A 20,862-nucleotide genomic window follows, 5' to 3' on the forward strand; every position below is an offset into this window, starting at 1 on the left:
TCACTAATATATGCATTATCACACACAGTTTATACCTGCGTATGCATTTTTGTACATGTGAGTTGACTGGAGAACTGCATTGAAGAAGTGTGAATTTTGTGCTTCACTTAATGTATTAAGAAAGTGTGACTCAGGTAGGCTCACCTTTCAATGCAAACTGAATTGAACTGAATTTTACAAAGTGGAGATAATATGAGTCCTGGAAGGCAAAACCAGGGATTGCACATATGAAGCTGAGACCCTATATTTGGTCCTTTGAGGGACATGTAAAAGCCTCAATCCTGTTTCATTTCCTAGAATATATATCAGAGAACTGGCTTGAAATGCAATGCTTGTTCTACTTAAGGACAACCATATGTTCCCTTAAACATCTTTGTACAAAGGGATTAACATTTCCCTTTAATTAAGACTTATATGTTCACAGAAATTTAGCAAGAAAGTATTATGAGAAAAGGGGGGGATACATATTCATATTTCTATATGGCAATTAAGATGTTGATGTTAATATCAGGGCAATAACTTTAATTGTATTTCAGCAAGCGAATCGCAGTTAGGAAATGAATTACCTTGGGGAAGCATGGTTTACCCACAGTTTTGCCCTGAAGCCAAGCTAAAAGCTAAACAAACCTCCTAAATCTTAATACAATTGATTTAAATATATCCACTTTTATTCTATATAGAACACCTTATGCAACTGAGAACTGTAATTCAGATTAGGATATAGTAATTCCATTTATACTCTTAAAAACCTGAAAGGTTCTTGTCTGGAAGATGGACAGAAAAAGACACCAGTGCACAGCATGGCTTAATTTTTAATTTTTGAATATTTGGTAACACACTCCTGTATCTAAAATAATGATAACACCTCAGCTGAAACTATCTGTGGCCTTCCATGTTAATTTTAAACCATGTTGAAAAGTGTCTACCTCCTCTTTTACATTATTCCATTACCCAGACACCCTGGAAAGAGACCCAATTGATGTTTAAGGCTGCCATTTTATAGGTAGGGATGGCAGAAAAATTCATTCATCCCATTCACCCAAGCTGTTGTCAGGACAGAACATAGATTTACAATTGTTTATGAAGCTTTTTGAGAGCTGGTTCGATGCCTTTAAAGACCTCAGGTATGAAGGCTTGTTTTTTTCATTTGAGGAATGTTGGAGGGTATGTGGATTCTTTCCACAATTGGCAATTTGTCAGCTTTTATTTTGTCTAGTAGGCCTAGTACAGTGGTTCTCAAAGGCTATTGCAGGAGAGGATGCCATCAAAATATCAAGAACATCAAGTGATACTGCAAACTCACACCTCTTATTGAGTTTGTATAAGGTACATATGTAAGAGTCTCATTTATAATGTTATAATTCCTATAATATTATAGAATTATAGAATTCCTGCTCCATGCTTGCAGTCATGGGATTTTTGTCTTTCACATGACGTGATATGTTTTGACTCCACAGAGTGGGAAGTGACAAAGACAGGATGTTTGTGTTACTGTGTTTCGTGAAGTGGGACTATTGTCCTTTGTTCTTTCTCTCTTTGCTGTCTGATGCTAGAGAGAGAGGGAGCTATGTTGCAGTGCTCCATGTGTGTTTATATGTAAATAAAGTAGATTAGCCAAAATGCTGAGTTGCTGAGATCTGTCACGCAAGTTGTGCAAACTCTGTGGATCCCTAAGTGTGCCGGTGTTGGTTGGCATTGGTCGCTGTGATGTTTGGGCTGAAGAAAGCTTTTGAAGCTCCCAAACAATTGACCACGAGGGAGAGAACATGCCACTCGAGCATGTGTCTCTGGCAGAGATACAGGATGTGGCAGAGACACATGCCCGAGTCTATACTACTCGAGTGTAGACTGAACTCCTGACAGTTCTTATGTAGCTGCATTTTTCTGGATGTCCTAGGATCATACTATAAAGCAGTTGTGGTCTATGTTATAAATCATGCACCGCTAAGAGTTGTTTCATTCTGCTTTCCAATATATTTCTTATCAATAAAAAAATGTGTTGTGCTACAACTTGCATTCCATAGAATTCAGTTGTGATACAACAGAATGCAGCATAACAAATAAAAGAAACAAAATACAATTAAAAATCAATATGAATATTTAATGCAGACAAAGCCACCTGAATGACCATAGACCACAGTTCGAGAACTCCTGGATTGAAGTAATATAGATTACAGATTGCATAAATATTTAGTTGTGCATACACACACATGCATGCATTACAAGACACAGATATGCACATATGCCATATTGAGGCTTGAGAGAAAGGATGAAATTATTCAATCACAGATACAGCAATCTCAGGATAATTCCATTAGAAAACTATTACAGTTGTGCAGAAATGCAATTTGAGTAATGAGGATTGGAGATAACTGAAGTTTCAATAATAAGGTTGTGATCTATATAAATTTATGTATAATGTTATTCATTTAAATTTAGATCTTTTTTGTTCTTTTTTTTTTAGCAGAAACTGTTAGAAAATTGCAGCTATATCCCAAAGTAGAACAAAGAATACTTACAAGGTGCCAGATCTCAATTAGGTGCTCCTCTTATCTTTAATTAAATTAATTTTTCTTCAAGGAATTTAACTCAAAGAGTACAAAAAGGTGACTACTCAAGTACAGTTCATCAGTGTTTAATTGCATATATCATTGTGTCCTCATCGTTTATTTGTAACTATCAATACAGGTATACTTTCAAATGGGGAAAAATAGAACAATTTCCTTTAAAACTAGTTAACTAATTATTTCATTTTGATAATGGATTGGTCATTTCATCCTGTGTTTCATTGAGAAAGTTGAATCTTTTAGCCAGAAATTGATATTAATTATTTTTTATGACAAGATCCATAAGACAAATGGAGAATGTAATTATCTAACTATTAAGAATAAAGTGCAGAGAAGTCTTCCTCCACTTGGTGCCCTCCAGATGTTTTGGACTACAATTCACATCATACCTGGCCATTATCCATACTGTCTTGGGATGATGCTGTTCTTTCCCTCAAGTGTCAATGGAGTGTGTGCATATCTGTGTCTAGTGTTTGCAGGCATGTACACACACACACACACAGAGAGAGAGAGAGAGAGAGAGAGAGAGAGAGAGAGAGATGTAATCTGCATTCGTTCAACAAGAGTCAGAGAGCACTGTGTTGGAGGAGAAAGATGACGTGGATACTAATCATTAAGTCCACAATGCTGTACCTCTTCCCTTGGAGTAAGGTACACATTGAACTCAAAGAGATTTACTCCTGAGTAGAGATGTATAGAAGTGCATTGTTAACCATCAGTAGCTCAACTCAATATGAGTAGCTCACCTTCTGAGGTGGGCAGTGTTGCAACCAGGTAGTGACCCGGTTAGGGGGCGGGAGGTTGATGCCCCCTCCACACCAGCCCCAGCTGCATCACACCTGCTCAACCAGTCCAGGGAAGCAGGGTATGTGTTAGAAATTCAGCTCCGGCCCATCGAGCTGATACAGCTCATCTTGACTTGAGCCCAGCAGAATATACATCCAGTGTCCGCAACAAAAGGATGAGGCAGGTATGGTGCTACATTGCTATGCTTTATTTCTAAGCTATGCTGAGAGCATACAAATATACATCTTGTCTCTGTGAGAAGCAGAGAGCTACTCAAACAAAGAACGACAGAACAAAGGAAACAGGAAACTAGTAAATGTCACATCCCGTCTCCCTTTCCTGTGAGAACCCAACAGTAACTTGACTGTGGAATGAAAACATAGTCTTGTGACTACCATCTGCTGCTCAGTGAGGGAAACAGAAACCAACAGTGTGGCCTCCACATCAGATCTCCCTACCCTCCCACCCTCTTTTTAAACTTTGATTTTACATGACCTTGCTATGGACTTATGTCAGCTGCCTTGTTGTTGGGGCTAGGTAGGAATTTTTCCACATGGCGAATTGGCACTTGCCATTTGGTTTTCACCTACCTTGTAGCAATCATCACAACTTTGTAAGGTTAGGCATTGGGTAAGCCTTTGCTTATGGGAGGGGATGTCTGGAATCTTGCCTAGCCAAAATTCAGTCACAGACAGTGCCCCACCCCAGCCTATTGTTCTCCTTCTTAGGATGATGTAGCATCCAGCCAGGTGAGGTGGGAAAAGGCCCACCCCTCCTCCTTTTGAACAAGTACTACAGTGTATTGAGGAGGTATTTTCAAAATGAAGGCTTATGTTTTATGAGAATTTCAATGCCTGGGTTGGTGGAGATAACAAACAAATGAGGAAATTAATTCATTTTGATAAGGAAGATATAAAATTCTGGACAGACATTCACAGGACAAGGTTTTTTAACAAAATGGGAAAGTTTTCACTTCTGTCATATAAACTAGAATCTGGAAATCCTCAGAAGATAATTTCCCAACCTTTACATTCTGCACAGCCTGACCCACATAAAGGCATAAAAATTCTAGTTGAAGCGCCATAGCCTGGTGGTAAAGCATTTTCATTTGTTTTGCATGCAAGAGGCCCCAAATTCAATCCCCAGTATCCCCATGTCAAGGAGAGACACTGTCTGAAATGCTGGAGAGTTGCTGTCACTCAGTATAGGCCAGCAGGACCAGTGGTCATGGATGATGGGAATTATAGTCCAAAAATAGCTGAAGACCCAAGTTTGGGAAACACTGGTGTAGACTATACTGGTCTTGAGGGGCCAAGAGTCTGACCCATTTAAGGCAACTTAAATGGGTCAGACACGCTATATTTTGCTATAAATAGAGAGGGAACCTGAAGTTCTGTGTACTGTATCACTGGGGGGGTGGGGGGGTGGGATATGAACAGCAAGCAACAAAAGCTCTCCAAAAAGGCTCTGGAAAAAGTGGTTGCCTGGACAACAAGATATCCAAGAAAGCCTCTGCTACTGGCTAATAGGGAAAGATCTCCTGAGGCCATTAAGCAGCAAATACAGAAATGGCATTGAGCCACAGTTCCAGATGTTTCCAATGGAAAAGATTGTATAAGCCAGAGAGTAGCATCTGTCTCTCACCATGCATAACTTAGAATACGGCCACATCTGTTCACTTAATTAAGCGAGAATGCCAAATGGGACAGAATAAATGTCTGTGGTTAAAGAATATATTAGCCAGTACAGAAGTGGAAATAACAGAGAACCATTTTATTATCCATGGATACATAGGGCAGGTGGTGTATTATCAGATATATTGATGATCATACCACAAATACCTTGTCCTTAAAAATCAGATTCTAGGCATTTCTCATGTCCTCCAGCCACCATAGGAAATTAGGAAGTTGTGAGCTCAGTGGCTAGAAAATTCTGAATGTTTTGTTGGCAGAAGCAGACGATTAGAAAGTCACTGGGCTTCTGACCATGGAGGATGCTAGAATGCCAGTCATGGTACACTTCACTCAGAATACAGACTGAATTCAAGAAAAGAAGCCAAATTGCAGAAGGAAAGTGATTATAATAATGCACATAACTGCAAATTCATATGACTTTTTGCAGTTGAAAATATCCCTAAAGGGGCTTAGTTCACCAGCTCATAATTCCCCAGCATGGAATTATGTAACTTCCTTATATAACCTATTTTCATTAAAATAATAATAATAATAAACAAGTAAATAAAAGTGGGGTATTTTTTAACAGTCAAGGGCCCCAGCTGTACTGTACACTTAAAGCAGTTTCATAGCACTTTAAACAGTCACGGCTTCCTCCCAAAAATCCTGGGAAATGTCATCTGTTCAGGAGGCTGGGAGTTATGGAGAGACCTCCGTTCCCCTAACAGAGTGACAATTCCTAGAGTGGTTTAACAATAAATCTCTCTTCCCAGGGAGCTCTGGGAATTGGAGCACTGTGAAAGGAATCTAGCTCAAGCCTTGGAGTGCCTGATGAATTCTTAACAAAGTTCTTGAATTTCCCCTGATTCACCTATTGGGGGACAACCCTGCTCATTTATTACAGGATTGGTTCACAATATAGGGTGCTGGCTTTGTTCAGAGAGGAAACTGGTAATCTTTGCCTTTTCACACAGTCTGCACTCTCCTTAAACCTGGTGAGTGAAATACAGAGTGATTGCTGTTTTGTCTCCCAAGAAACCTGCTAAGGATGGGAAATTGACCTATCCATCCATCATTTAAAGGCTTTTCAGATCCATCAGAAAGTACTCCCCCCAATTTCATTGTAGGAGGCAACAAATCTTTCTTTTGCTGGAGCCTTTCCCCCACTAATCTTCCCAAGACATTCTGTTATTGCAATAATGGTAGCTGGGGATTATCAAAAATCCACACACACGTTTTTCTCTCCATCTGCCCAGTTCCTTAACCTTACTATGGATTGACATACTTATTCGTGGGTCAGTCTCATCATCTCCACAAAAAGGTAACATATTATTGCCAAAACCTCTCAAGAGCTTGGGAAAGAGCATTCAGAAATCACCAGAGTTTCAGTAGCTGTCTTGCCTTACAGAATGAGACACATGTTGATGAAGATAACAATAAGGATAAGAGATAAAGTTGACTCAATTCACATTTAATGACATACCTAACTAATTCACACTTTCAGAAACAATACGTGAACCGAGCAATCCTATGATAGCCATGACTCTAAAGAGCAAAGTCTCCACTTAATACAGTTATCTTTTGCAGTTTTCTGATTCTAAGAAAATGTTCGTAGTTGACTCTGTAGCCCAGAATAACCATGACTGATCACTTTAAAAACATAATGAACAATTACCTATATGGAATATATGCCCTTCTAGTATTGATTTAGAGCTGACGACTTCATTCTAATGTTCTAATTTTCAACACTGCTTTGGCATACACAACCTGTAGTGTGTGTGTGTGTGTGATTTCAGTCTTGCAACTGTCACCTTGTTCTAGTGCTTGAGCATTTAAAGATCATTAACTCAAATGCTAATTCAATCAATACTATATTAAATAAACTATAAAAAACAAATTAATTTTGGGTAACATGATATATTGCTCGATATGTACTTAGAATATGCTCCACGTAAGCACATTTAAAATGATAAGTTAAAGCAGTGTTCCATAAAAGGAAATAAAAACGTTCTTTTATGATGTTCTTTATAGGATTTTTGCCAATAAGAAGTCATTTAAATCTTCATTCACAAATAATATTGCAAGAAATACCTATATCATTAGAATTAGATTTGTACAGTGATTGAGAACATGGCATAACAAATCACAACATTGGTCTTTCTGTCTCAGACTAGACAGTTGTTGTTATTTGCAACTCTATGACAATATAATCTTATTTCAACTGTGGCAAGAGGAGAACCACTATCTCCTTCACTGCAGCACCCTAGACTGGAGAATGTGGGAAAAGTTGCGTGTCACACACATTAATTTGCCACCTCTGCACACAACCTTGTACACTCTAACAGAGGTGGCTACATCACTCTGGCTGCCAGTAGGCTGGCCTTCTTAGAAAAATAATGCTGCCTCCGATTAGCAGCATGACTTTTTCTGTGGTAGCTCCAGAGTTCAGGAACAGTTTCTCCTGGGGATTCCATATGCAATTTTCTTCCCTGATCTTGTTTCATAGGCCATTAGCAGAGACATTGGCTCTGTGTTCTTCCCAGAATACAAGGCAAAGGCATGACAGCTCCTGTGCCGTACAACTCTAAGCAGTTTACATGAAATAGTGAGTTGGTGGCAGGGTATCTATGTGTGTTTAACAAATCTAATTTGGCTCTGAATAACAAGTCAAATAGGAAGACACAGAGCAGCTCTGAACAAATCAGGCTGCTACCCAAAGCTATAGACAGACACTAATGTAATATTACGGCTAGTGTACACCCCTAGTATTGATTGGGGTTTTGTTTTGTTTTGTTTTGTGTAGATATTTTTATCTGTATTTGTGAATTGGTATAGGCTATCTTCTGTTGAAAAGTGGACTATACAGTTTGCAAATAAATAAACAGAATAATTACTCTGAGGTCATCAAAATGTGGCTTCACCAGCCTAGAGTCACCATATAGACTAATGGTGAGCTCACTAGTTTGTTCTTTACTTGATTGTGTTTATGAATGGATGTACAGTGGTACCTCAGGTTAAGAACTTAATTCTTTCTGAAGGCTGTTCTTAACCTGAAACTGTTCTTCACCTGAGGTACCACTTACCTAATGGGGCCTCCTGCTGCTGCCGCTCCGCTGCCCCGCGATTTCTGTTCTCATCCTGAAGCAAAGTTCTTAACTCGAGGTACTATTTCTGGGTTAGCGGAGTCTGTAACATGAAGCATCTGTAACCTGAAGAGTCTGTAACCCAAGGTACCACTGTACTTTGTACCCAGATTGCAATGGATACAAATAAATATCTGTTGCAAATAAATATCTGTTGATGTATCTTTCCCACAATTGTGTCGCTCTGAGACATTGATGGACATAAAAATTAGAAAGCCTTCTCCCTCACACATAATATTAGAACTTTCAGACATCCAATAAAGCTGACTTTTGGAAGATTCAGGACAAATTAAACAAAGTTTTCTACACAGCACCTTGTTAAACAATGGAAGTTGATCCCACGAGAGATAGTGATAGCCACCAACTTGGATGGTTTTAAATGAGGATTAGATATTAGCCACAATGACTATGTTCTATTTCTGCCTCCACAGCCAGAGGTAGTAAGCCTCTGAATGACAGTTGTTGGGAATCACAAGTGGGTAGAGTGCTGTTGAACTCGGGTCCTGCATGTTGCCTTCCCATAGGCACCAGGCTGCCCACTATGAGAATGGAATAGTGGACTGTGTTTTCCTTTAACCTGACCCTGTAAGCTCCTTTGATGCTCTAGATAACTGCCAGACAGCTAAACCTGGCACAGATCACATGCATAGGCAATGGCATGGTGGTGTAGGATGGCACTCATCAGAAGGCTCTGTGTTTGAGGGAAGGCATCTGTGTGGCTTCTGATAGGCTTAGTATGGAGGAGGAAGGGGCAAAGCACCACAACAGTTAGCTAAACAATACAACATGAGTGCTCTTCTTATTTTACGCATAGATGGATAAGATATGCATTCCTTCCAGTCCCAATCCCACTTTTGCTTTATTGTTCCCCTTTCCTCTTTTGTTTCACTTATTATTCTTTTCTTTCTCTGCTGTGTACACCCTTTCACCTTATTACTGTTGCAAAACTAAGAAGCCTGGTTAATTCAGATTTGCCTGGCTAGGGTACATTAAGCTGGATTTAAGTGCTTTTATGTGACAGTTTGACTTCAAACGCTGTTTTATCAGTTACTACCAGAGAGAGCGAGAGAGCGACCCATCCATGACAGCAGCAAACTAACCATACTTTCTTACATTCCATGTGTTGTGACTTTCAAAGGGAGAACAATTTTGCGTGTGTGTCATTTCTGAATGTGTTTAGTCAAATTATACCCTTTAACAGTACGCAATAAGATAGTACATGTGATTGGGAATAAGAGGATAAAATTTGACCTGCCTGTTTTGTTGGTGGTGGTGGGGTAGCTAAACACCGATTCATTAAGCTTTAGTTATGGAACCGTGATCATTTTGTTATTGCACTCCACCGTTGTGATTAGCTTCTAAGGGATGAAAAGGTGGCCTCTATTTCTGAGAGGCACTGTGCTCTTAGAAAGGCACTTTGTGATAGCTTACCTTTGAAGTGGCCAAAAACTTATTTGCTGAAAGTGTAAGCAGAATATTTGAAGGACACATTTGAATTACAGCAAAGGACATGGGATGAATAATAGACAAATGCATAGGTATAAAAGCAGTTGGTTAGCACATTATTATTATTATTATTATTATTATTATTATTATTATTATTATTACCATGCACCCTTAACCCTAATGTCCCAGGGTAGGTCCCAGTTTAAAACAAATTGCAAAAATTGTAAAGTGAAGGTGCAAAATGCACATCTCTAGAGAGGGAATTATACAACTTAGGGGCTATCACAGAAAATGTAAGACCCACCCACCCCGTCCCAATCTTCTAAGGATGGTGCTTGGGTAGTCAATGTTTCTTCCAATTCTAAGTCCAGATAAGTGAATAAGCTAGAGAAGGTTAGAAGACTAGGCAGGGAATTTCATTTTAGGGGGGAAAAAATGGACTGGATGATCTTTGACATTGCCTGAAAAAAGTTGCCATGTTGTCTGTTCACATCATAATTTGGCAGATGCCCACCGGTTGCTTTCAAGGGCATGAAGCCATTGCAGCTGTTACTCCTCAGAATGTGGAACAGGAGTTCTTGACAATCCAGTAAAGTTCTCTTGGAGGACATCATAACCTATTTATTTGCCAATACAAATATAGAAAACAGAATTCCAATCTAGATTTCTCTTGGTCTCAAACTCACGTGCTCTTCCCATGTGCAGTCTACACACATGGGGTTTCATCCAACTAAGAGTAGACTTAATGGAATTAAATAATCTAAGGTAGTAATGACTTAAATGGGTCTACTCTGAATAGTGATGGATATCACCCATAAAATTCAACATTCCTTGTCAAAATCCAGAAACTGACAACATAATCTGGGCCTATAGACATTGGATTTAATGCACACAGGCCATATTCAAATGCTACAGGGAAGTTAGAGGAAGAGCTGTTGCATGGGTTGGTGTGAAGCAGGCATGCTTTCCTTTCCTTTACATCTATGGGTAAGACTATATAGAGAAGTCATCCAAATGTTTCTAAGAATATTGTTCACATATAGCTTTTTTTTTTTTAGGTTGCCACCAGTCATATAGAGGCTAGGGAAGTGCCAGTGAGCGGCACCCACTTAACCACAACACTAACCCCCATTCCTTGAAAATGTGAAAGAGGAAAGGCAGTTTCACACACCTGTTTCCTCCCCTGACACCCCTGTTAGAGATGGCAGAGAAATACAATTTTCTTTGTATTTTAATGAGAATTTATCTATTTCACTCTTTTCAAACAAATACTTCAACAGAGAAACAATTATCCTTCCAAATGGAACTTTTGTGATGTGTGTGTATAGTAAAGCACACATTAGTGAGATAGTGTGTACATTAGGAGAGAGATGCACCAAATTACTAACATGTTTTCATGGGGACACTTGGGGGGGGGAGCAAACTGCTGCAGAAATGTGGGGAACTTAACTTAAAAATGGGAAATGGAGATAATTTTAAATTGAAAGATCCATCCATTCCTACTCCCAATTAAACCACAAGTTCTCTTATAGACACAATACAAGTCTACTGATATTTGGTAATGGATTGAAGTTGATTGCCTGATAAGATTGCAACACAGTCTGATTTCTATTGTGAAAATAATGGTGATGAAAAAAGAAAGAAAGAAAAAAAGTTAATTCTTGCAGTTAAAAAATTATGAATATTTAGAAATAAAAAAGAGGAAGGGTAAATTACTTATTGTGCAACAGTGATGATTTTACTCACACATCGATAGGAAACAAATTTAATTATTTTTTAATAAAGAGTGAACATTTATGGATGCTTGCAATCAATGTGAATGACTCTGAGTTTGAAAACTGCTAGATTTAATCTAAAATGAAGTGCTAAGATTACCCCCAAATCCTCTAGACATTATCTCTATGTAAGACTTTTGTATATATATAATCTTGTTCTTAGGCTAAGATCAATGAAACCTTTAAAGGAGGATTTACTGATACTGATAGGATTTTCTCTTTTTGATAGATACTGTGATGGGGGCGACCCCCCCCCCCAATATTAATAGAAGTGTGTTTAAAAGTTTTAGTTGTTTCTTTGCTATTATATTCTGTCTCTACATCTAATGTCTGTGTTCTAGCAAAAACTTTCAAAAGACCCATTGGGAGTAGGGCTTTAGCCTTCTCCAACTTTTTTCAAATATAGAAATTGTATTTCTCTCTGTAAACCAAGTGCAATATATATAAAAAACGAACACAATGGTTACCCGCACACACCCCTGTTTTAGTCGAGTTTATAAAAGTATTCATGGGCAATAATATGAATCAGACCAAAGGCCTACCTCATCCAGCATAAATGGTAATTGGAACACAGATCTCCCTGGTTAACATCCTGTACTATATCCAGGGCACCAAAACATCATTTTAAGTTTATCTGGATTGTAGATTACTCCATCAGCTACAGGGCATCAATTCTATCCAAAGCCATACACTTTTCTGTCCAATTTGTTTCAGTGGATGAGTTAGGGATGTGCACAACTTGGTGTTCTAATTGTGTTTTAACAGGCAACCCCCCCCCCCACCACCAAAATGTGAACATTAAATCCTGGGCATATGTAATATATTTTAGGAGACAAGAATTTGTCTTTAGAAACCATTTCCAGTCTTTCTGTGGTGAATAATGTATTTTAAATAAGAGTATTATAAATTTGCATCAGGCCCAGATTGTCTCTGAAGGAGCCATTCGAGTCTGAGGTTTAAATATCTATTGATAAATGTTTTAAAATGCCCATTATGGGGAACAATAAAGTGGAATGAATGTTCCTAGAGTGGTTCAGTGTGATTGTGTAAATGTATTTAAGATGTTATAGTGCTTATTCTGAAGTGAAAAAATAAAGGCAGGAAAAAATGAAATGAGAGAAAAAACACTCTTTTGTTGTTCTGTTCTTATATGCTCACTGACTTTAGGCATAAAGGTAAAGGGGACCCCTGACCATTAGGTCCAGTCGTGACCGACTGTGGGGTTGCAACACTCATCGTGCTTTATTGGCCGAGGGAGCCAGCGTACAGCTTCCGGGTCATGTGGCCAGCATGACTAAGCCGCTTCTGGCGAACCAGAGCAGCACACGGAAATGCCGTTTACCTTCCCACCGGAGCGGTACCTATTTATCTACTTGCACTTTGACGTGCTTTTGAACTGCTAGGTTGGCAGGAGCTGGGACCGAGCAATGGGAGCTCACCCCGTCGCGGGGATTCGAACCGCCGACCTTCTGATCGGCAAACCCTAGGCTCAGTGGTTTAACCCACAGCACCACCCATGCATACCTCTAAAAATGGTAAAATAAATACAAAAATGTTCTGAACCAACCATTTACATTTGAAAATAATGTTGAACTCTCAAGACTGAAATTGAGATTCTCCTACTTTTGAGCTTTCCCTGCCTTTGAACTTTCTTCAACTCATTTCTTTGAATTGCCAACAAGTTGCAATAATAAAAGACAATGGCCTGGTTCATAAACACACAAAGCTGGCAATCCTCTTCAAGCAGATATCCCTGTTTTAGGGAATCTTGAATAACTTGAACTTTGTGAATTCTGATATTGATTGTGTCCTGATTTATGCCCCTTGGACTCGTGTCTATATCAGCAAATCTTGCTGTTTTCTTTCCATTAGAGACATCAGATAATTCCAGGGAAAATGGAAATGGAAGCAGAAATTGTTGTTGTCACTGATTTATCCCATGCCCCATGTCCAGAAGGGAAATCAATAAAGTGAATACAATTTGGATTCACTATTATTTCTGTTTTTAGTCTAAAATGATTACCACCCCACCCATTTGCATAGTTTTTCCTTTGTATTGAAATGAATGAGGTAAATAGCATAATCAAAACTTAATTGTGCAATTTACAGAACAAATTTCACAGGTTAGTTATTTCACCGCAGTGGACAGCAAGAAGAATAACATAGATTTTGGCAGAAGATGAACTCTAGTAGAACAGAAACAATGTTGCATGTATCTAATACAGAGTAGACATCCCTAGTGAAGCATTTGACAATGTGTTTATTTATGTTACAGTATCTATAATGTGTGCTTCACTGAATACTTTCTATCCCAGTGCAGGGAACAAAGTAATAAAAACAAACAGACAAAAATAATGAGATATAAAAATTTAAAAACTATTAAACTATTTGTGGGAAGATACAATTCTTTATTCTTTATCACACATCACCCCTAAAAAATAAATAAATACCCAGCAGTTTAACCAGCTGTGCATGCTGTTTTGAGATTTGTTCAAATGGTAAATAGACTGAGATATGTTTGCCTTTGTCTTTGAGCTGAATCATTTAGGTCTGAAATGCAGCTTGTCACATTTTATTCAGAGCAATGTGGTCAGAAATGGTTGGGACCACCTGGAGCATAAGACATTTATGTCCCTTTGTACAGGGCAAGACAAAAGTGATTGATAGCTATTGGGGAAAGCAATGGGAATATCCATCAATTTGGGAATTCAAATATTAATCAAATGTGGATGAATCATGGAAAGCAATAATCGGTGCTTTTTTTTAAAAAAAAAAAAGGCTGTGCACATAAGTCACAATACCACTCATACCACATTAGCAGTCATGACTTACCCTAGAGAACTGTGGGAACTCTAGTTTGTTAAGGGATCTGACCTCAAAGAGATGCAGTTCCCAGCAAACTACAATTCTTAGAACTCTCATTGACTGTTAAAATGCTATGCAGGTGATGTACTGCAGACTTTTAAGCCTTTATCTTCACACTACCTACACACACACTCTACACACTTGTGGAGAACTTCAGAGCCTACAACCTTAAAAAGGCACTTTTATAGCCTCCCTTTTGCTGCACTTCATGTGCCCCTGAATGGATGATGTGCGGTGGGAGGCATATGACTCCTTAGGGGAAGGCATCCATGGGGATCCGGAACTCTGGCCCTACAAGCCCTAGTGATCCAGGAGGTTCTTCTTGCGACTCCTGTCCAACAGCCTCAGATACAGTCGTCTCCAGCTGTCAGTTCTGAGCTCTGAACCTGATCCGGGTACTGCAGCCTCCAACTCTGTGTCTGGTTTGCTGCTGGATTCAGCAATCCTGACACCAACATAGGCAAAACAACACTACTAAATTCCAGGCTGCCAACTGTCAGGGAAGAACTCAAACAATGATATCTCAGTTCAGGAACAAAAACTCCACAGTGGGTTTTCTTTTCTATTGCTGCTCCTCGAAGAGATAATCCCCTTTGGTGGTGACCCCCGTGAAAAATACTCCACTCCAGAAGTCATGCATAAAGTAAGTAAAAGGAAGCAAAATGTTGAAAGCAGACAGCAACTGAAGAAGCATACACAAAGGATTTATGACATTAATCTATAGTTCATTGGGAAGGCAGGGTTTCCATCCAATAATGGCTAGTTATGCCTTTCTTGGAGACCTATTTTTTAAAAAATAAAAGAAACAAAGCAAATTAAGCACAGGGCTATTAGGAGGGATAAATTGCCATCCAAGTTAATTGTAATGAAGTATCTACCCTGCTTATATGAACATCAAACATAACAGCAAATAGAGTGTTAGAGGTCAGGTCAGATATACTAAGCAGATAACGTTACTACCAGTATTATTTTGCAGACATTCCCCTTTGCACATTTTTGGGAATGAGAAAAAACTGTCTTCAGAGGGAAGTTCAGTTCAAATATGTTTTCCTCTGGGAATGGAGGTAGTATTGACAAAATGACCTGTTGAATGTCACTCAGGGAGTACATGTCTTAATTAAGTTCAAACTTTGAGTGTTTCTGACTGAGCCATTTCTTTTATTTCCTCAGCTCTGATTGCAACATCCTAAAACTGACTTGAAGACTTATTAGCTGCAGACCCATTTTAAAGAGTTGATATGGAAGACACCACAGTGGGTAATTCAATAATCATACAATTTGACTATTTGGACTTTAGTAATTGGGAACCTGGATCTGTTCCTCAGGCTTTGCAACTATCTATCATCTATCTATCTATCTATCTATCTATCTATCTATCTATCATCTATCTATCTATCTATCTATCTATCATCTATCATCTATCTATCTATATCTATCTATCTATCTATCTATCTATCTATCTATCTATCTATCTATCATCTATCTATCTATCTATCATCTATATCTATCTATCTATCTATCTATCTATCTATCTATCTATCTATCTATCTATCTATCATCTATCTATCTATCTATCTATCTATCTATCATCTATCATCTATCTATCTATCTATCTATCTATCTATCTATCTATCTATCTATCTATCATCTATCTATCATCTATCTATCTATCTATCTATCTATCTATCATCTATCTATCTATCTATCATCTATCTATCTATCTATCTATCATCTATCTACAGTGGTGCCTCGCAAGACGAAAAGAATCCGTTCCGCGATTCTCCTCGTCTAGCGGTTTTTTCATCTTGCGAAGCAACCCTATTAGTGGCTTAGCGGATTAGCGCTATTAGCGGCTTAGCGGCTTAGAAAAAGGGAGAAAAAAGCAAAAAAAATAATCGCAAGATTCGCAAGACGTTTTCATCTTGCGAAGCAAGCCCAAAGGGAAATTCGTCTTGTGAAGCGCCTCGAAAAATGGAAAACACTTTCATCTAGCGGGTTTTTCGTCTTGCGAGGCATTCATCTTGCGGGGCACCACTGTATCATCTATCTATCTATCTATCTATCTATCTATCTATCTATCTATCTATCTATCATCTATCATCTATATCTAATCCATCTGACTAGTTGAATTCCAGCTAGGTTCTTTGAGAGGCATATGTACATTTACAGCTTGACATATTAGTGATCATTAGACAGTTGACAGTAGCATCTGCTGAGTCCTATCATCTCCATGCTATCTCCTTGTCCCTTTGCAGTATTTCTTACCTCAAAGTTCATATTTCTCCTCTACTCTCTTCTGTGCTTCCTTAATCTCCCAAACTCACATACCCACTTGTAATGAGGCAGAGCTACTATGCCAACTTTCTGAGAGGTGGGACACTGTTGCTTGCCAGGAGGGGAAGGCTGCAGGTAGGTTGATGTGGTGCAAATGCACCAGTAGAGTTTGCACTGTTGCAACCTCCCTGCCCCCTCCTGATAAGCACATCAATCCATCTCCTGGGAAGTTAGTGGATTGGCTCTGCCTTACCTGCAAGCTGCTTCCGCCTCTTATGCCAATAACTGGAGAAAAAACCTAAGCTGTAAAAGAGGCTTAGCAATGATGGATATGCCACATTTTCAAAGTAACATCAGCAAGCCAATTCAAATTATTATGCTTGTACCAGCAACCATTTAATATATTCGATGAAGGAGGAATGAACAGAAAGTCCAGGGACTCCATCTGAGCAATCCCTGGGTTGAGTGGGAGAAGCAAGTAAACCTCAACAGAGGGAGCCCAACTTGATGGGAGGAGCCAGTCTAGATGCAAAAGGCTCTTTCCTGATAGTCTGCAGTTACATGATTTTCCACAAAGGACAATGGTCAATAGTATCTAGCAGTAAGAGAGCACCATACTAACATACCACTAGGAGGGAAATTGGTCTCTTTCCTGTTAGGATGAATCCAGTTACTCATAAGGTTACAGTTGCTCATTGTGCTGAGCCACTAGTCATTATGTGAAGTGTACTAGGAAACATCCTTAGAAGACTTTATTTTATTTTGTATTGTAACCTCAAACTTTAAAACTGTTCCTGGAAGGCTATATCTCTGCTTTTTGATACACAGAACTATAATTTAATATAGACAGTGCCTTAATACTGATGCATTCCTCTCATTGCTGGCTTTGATTTGAAGACATAAGACAGGTTTCCATTTATTTCACTGGTCAGGCTTCACAGAACTCCAAGGTAATAGGAGCCATGCTAAAAGATAAAATGAAACTGTACACGAGTTCATTTTGGAACATCATGACAAAAATCAGACGGACACAACTGGATGGACTCATGCTTCAGCTGATATTCTGGGAAGACATTGACATATACAATATGGCTTAACGGCCCATCTGGTAAATATGGATGTCATTCAGTAGAGTAGTTTCCCATCAATGAATGGCATACCAAAGCCTCAGTAGAATAAATGTGAGTACCAGATGTCAATCATTCACTGTCTTCTAATCCTCCAAGGGTTTATTTCTTACTATTTCCCTCCTGAAAGAGACAATGCTGTGTATTTAGAAATGAAGATGCTTCCCTTCCCTAACAAACATAAACACAACGTGATCCATGGGCATATCTGCGAGAGATAGGCCAGGGCTCTGGTAGGAATGGCTGAACTTGTCAGTTTTGGTTTCTTAAAGTTTCTCCTTTCTTCCTTAGTTTGTTTTCCAATTTTCCAGCATCAGCTCCTAGTCAATTGGCATCAACCATTTCCGCCTCTAACAATGGAAGGATGTTGCATTGTGACGAAGCCTGGGAAAAGGTGGTAGCTCAGTGGTAGAACATCTGTTCTGGAAGCCAAAGGTCTCAGGTTAAATTCCTGGCACCTCTAGGTAAGGCTGAGAGATACTCCTGTTTAAATTCCAGAAAGCCATTGCCAGTCAGCATAGATGATCGGTCATCTTCAGTTGGACTCGAACGCTTAACCTGTTGAAATAGAGCCAAGTATACCAATAAAATCAGTGCAGATGCACTGTGTGTGTGTGTGTGTGTGTGTGTGTGTGTTTGTGTGACATAAACTGGGAAGAAGAAAGAGTGGTGGGGTGAGAAGGTGGGATCAAAGCAAGAGCTAGCCAACAGCAGCCCATCATTGTTCTTGGACTCTCTGATCACCGTCTTGCTCTCAAGAACCAGCAGTTTCTATATTAAAATGTTGCCATAGAAACTGGGATGCTCATTTTGTACTTTGCAAGTGAGAAGGGTCAAGGGGGTAATTTTGAATGCCTTCCATCTGAGAAAGGTGCAACATACAGCAATGGAAGAGGAATGGCTTCTGGTGGAAAGATAAGAATGGTATTTCTCCTAATCATTCTCTAGCAAAATCCCATGGCAAGCATCTTTGCCCCCTTTAACAAAGAGGAAAGTTAGCTCATCCCCGCCCCCCTGCTGCCCTCTGAGCTGTCACTATGTCAGATGTTCCCAAACCCCATGGGATGGAGGTGGATGGGGAGAGATTACATTACGGTAAAATGAATACATCTACACATTATAATAATAGCATTTTGAAATAGTAGAGGTATCTCTGCAATCCTATATAGACAATTACTTGGGAGCAGTGTTTTTTTTCTAGAAAAATAGGTGCAGGTACTCAACATGAAGTTGTTACAGCAAGTGTCACACTTAAAAAAAGAGGGGTGCTGGTACTGCATACCATTGAGTACCCCCTGAAAAAAGCACTGCTTGGGAGCCATTTCTGATTAATACAATAGGACTTGGTTCTGAGTAGTGACAGGCAAGTATAGGACTGCAAAGCAAATCTTTAAGGAACATTGGAGATTCCTCTTAAAAGGAAAATATCCATACAATTAGAAGGCAAGGGGGAAAAGAGTTCAGATAAAACTAGGAAAAAATAAGAATGTGTATGTTTAGGAATGCTTAAGGATTCAATTATTGCAAATTCCAATATGAACTGATCTCATATGAACCTCCAAAGGCTAATATGTGTACCTGAATTCAGTTATCCGTTGAATATTCTGATGCAGTTCTCAAATCAAATATATAAAAATACATTTTGCATGTGCATTTTGTCAGGAAGTGTTTGCATATTTAATTCTTCATGCAGATTATTTTTAATTTGCCAATTAATGTGGAAATCAGGGGGAATGAATTTGGGGGTGAACACACACCAAAATGAGATCGACCAGAATCCTAGTTATGCTATGTGCATTCTAAAGTCATTCAGCATAGTGTTAGCCAGCAAAAGAGAACCCCAAGGGAGAAGGCGTTTCTTCTAGCTCAAGAAGAATAAGAACAATGACACAGATGTATGACCTCCTCTGAACCATTATTTCACTGAGTTTGCAGTCACTTGCCCAACTCCAATGCATGTGTTTGAGAGAGAGATAAGAGAGCTGTATATCATCCTGAAGGATGTGAAGAGGGCATATAAAGCTTATGGAATGAACATCATGCACAAAGTCTGTCTGGAAAATGTCAGAAGATAAGGAATGAATATAGGTGCTAGTGACCTTCGTCATGGAAGGGCTTGGTAAAAGGAAGGTATAAGGAAGAGAAATAAATTTGTTTGAGGGTTTTGGTAATGTTTTTGTAATATTCTCCTTATAGCAACAACACAGAAGGTTTAAAGCAGAGGGCCTGTGAATCAAATAAATGTCGGATTACACCTTACTCTTCCCTTTTAGAAATTGAATTTAAAAGATGCTGCCCTTCACTGAAGTCAATGACAAACATCACTGTGCTTACCTTAAGTCTTGTGACCTAGTTAAATGATTCATACCTCAGTCATTCAGCTAGGCTGGACTACAAAATGATCTCTCTCTGGAGCTGCCTTTGAACAGTGTGCATAAATGACAACAGGTTCAAAATTGGATTGTTGGATTATGTGGATGATGTACATGAAATATATAATGATGTACATGAAATATATAACCTTTATTTTGCAATGACTTCATTGGCTCCCAGTTGGTGTCCAAATCTGTATTTTTGATTATTAGAATCTTATATGGTATGAATCTGACTGCACCCATTTGACCATCTTGATAGTGTCCTCAGACACAGTTTTGTGTGTCCTCATAGCTGAAGTCTGATAGCTGTGCTAAAAGGATGTCATTCCTTAATTAATGGTTTGTTTGTTTTAGGGCTTTTGGTTTAACTGTGCTTTTATTACTATTTGTTGAACAATAGGCATGGGAGTAAAGGAAACATCTCCTGCTGGTGCTCTTCATGGTAATTAGCAGTGGCAGCAGAGGCCAGCCATGGAAGAAGAAGGTGGGGATCTGGTCAGAAGTCTGAAAGCTAGCAGGCAGAGGAGCCAGCAGATCTGGAAGGCTTCTGCAGCCTCTTCTAGATATCCCTCTGTGGCTTGCCTGTGCCACACATTGGCTGCTCACACTGGAGTTCACAGTGCCAACTATTGGTAGGCAAGTGAATTGCAGCATGATGACAATCTTATAATTTTATTATACAATAGGAAGTACAGACCCCTCTCTAGTTTTCTACTTTCAGTGTGTATGTGTGTGTGCATGCATGTGCGTGTATAGTGGTACCTTGGGTTAAGAACTTAATTCGTTCCGGAGGTCCGTTCTTAACCTGAAACTGTTCTTAACCTGAAGCAC

The sequence above is a fragment of the Podarcis erhardii genome (genome assembly GCF_964252035.2).
Source record: "Podarcis erhardii genome assembly, chromosome: 7".
Classification (NCBI taxonomy): domain Eukaryota; kingdom Metazoa; phylum Chordata; class Lepidosauria; order Squamata; family Lacertidae; genus Podarcis; species Podarcis erhardii.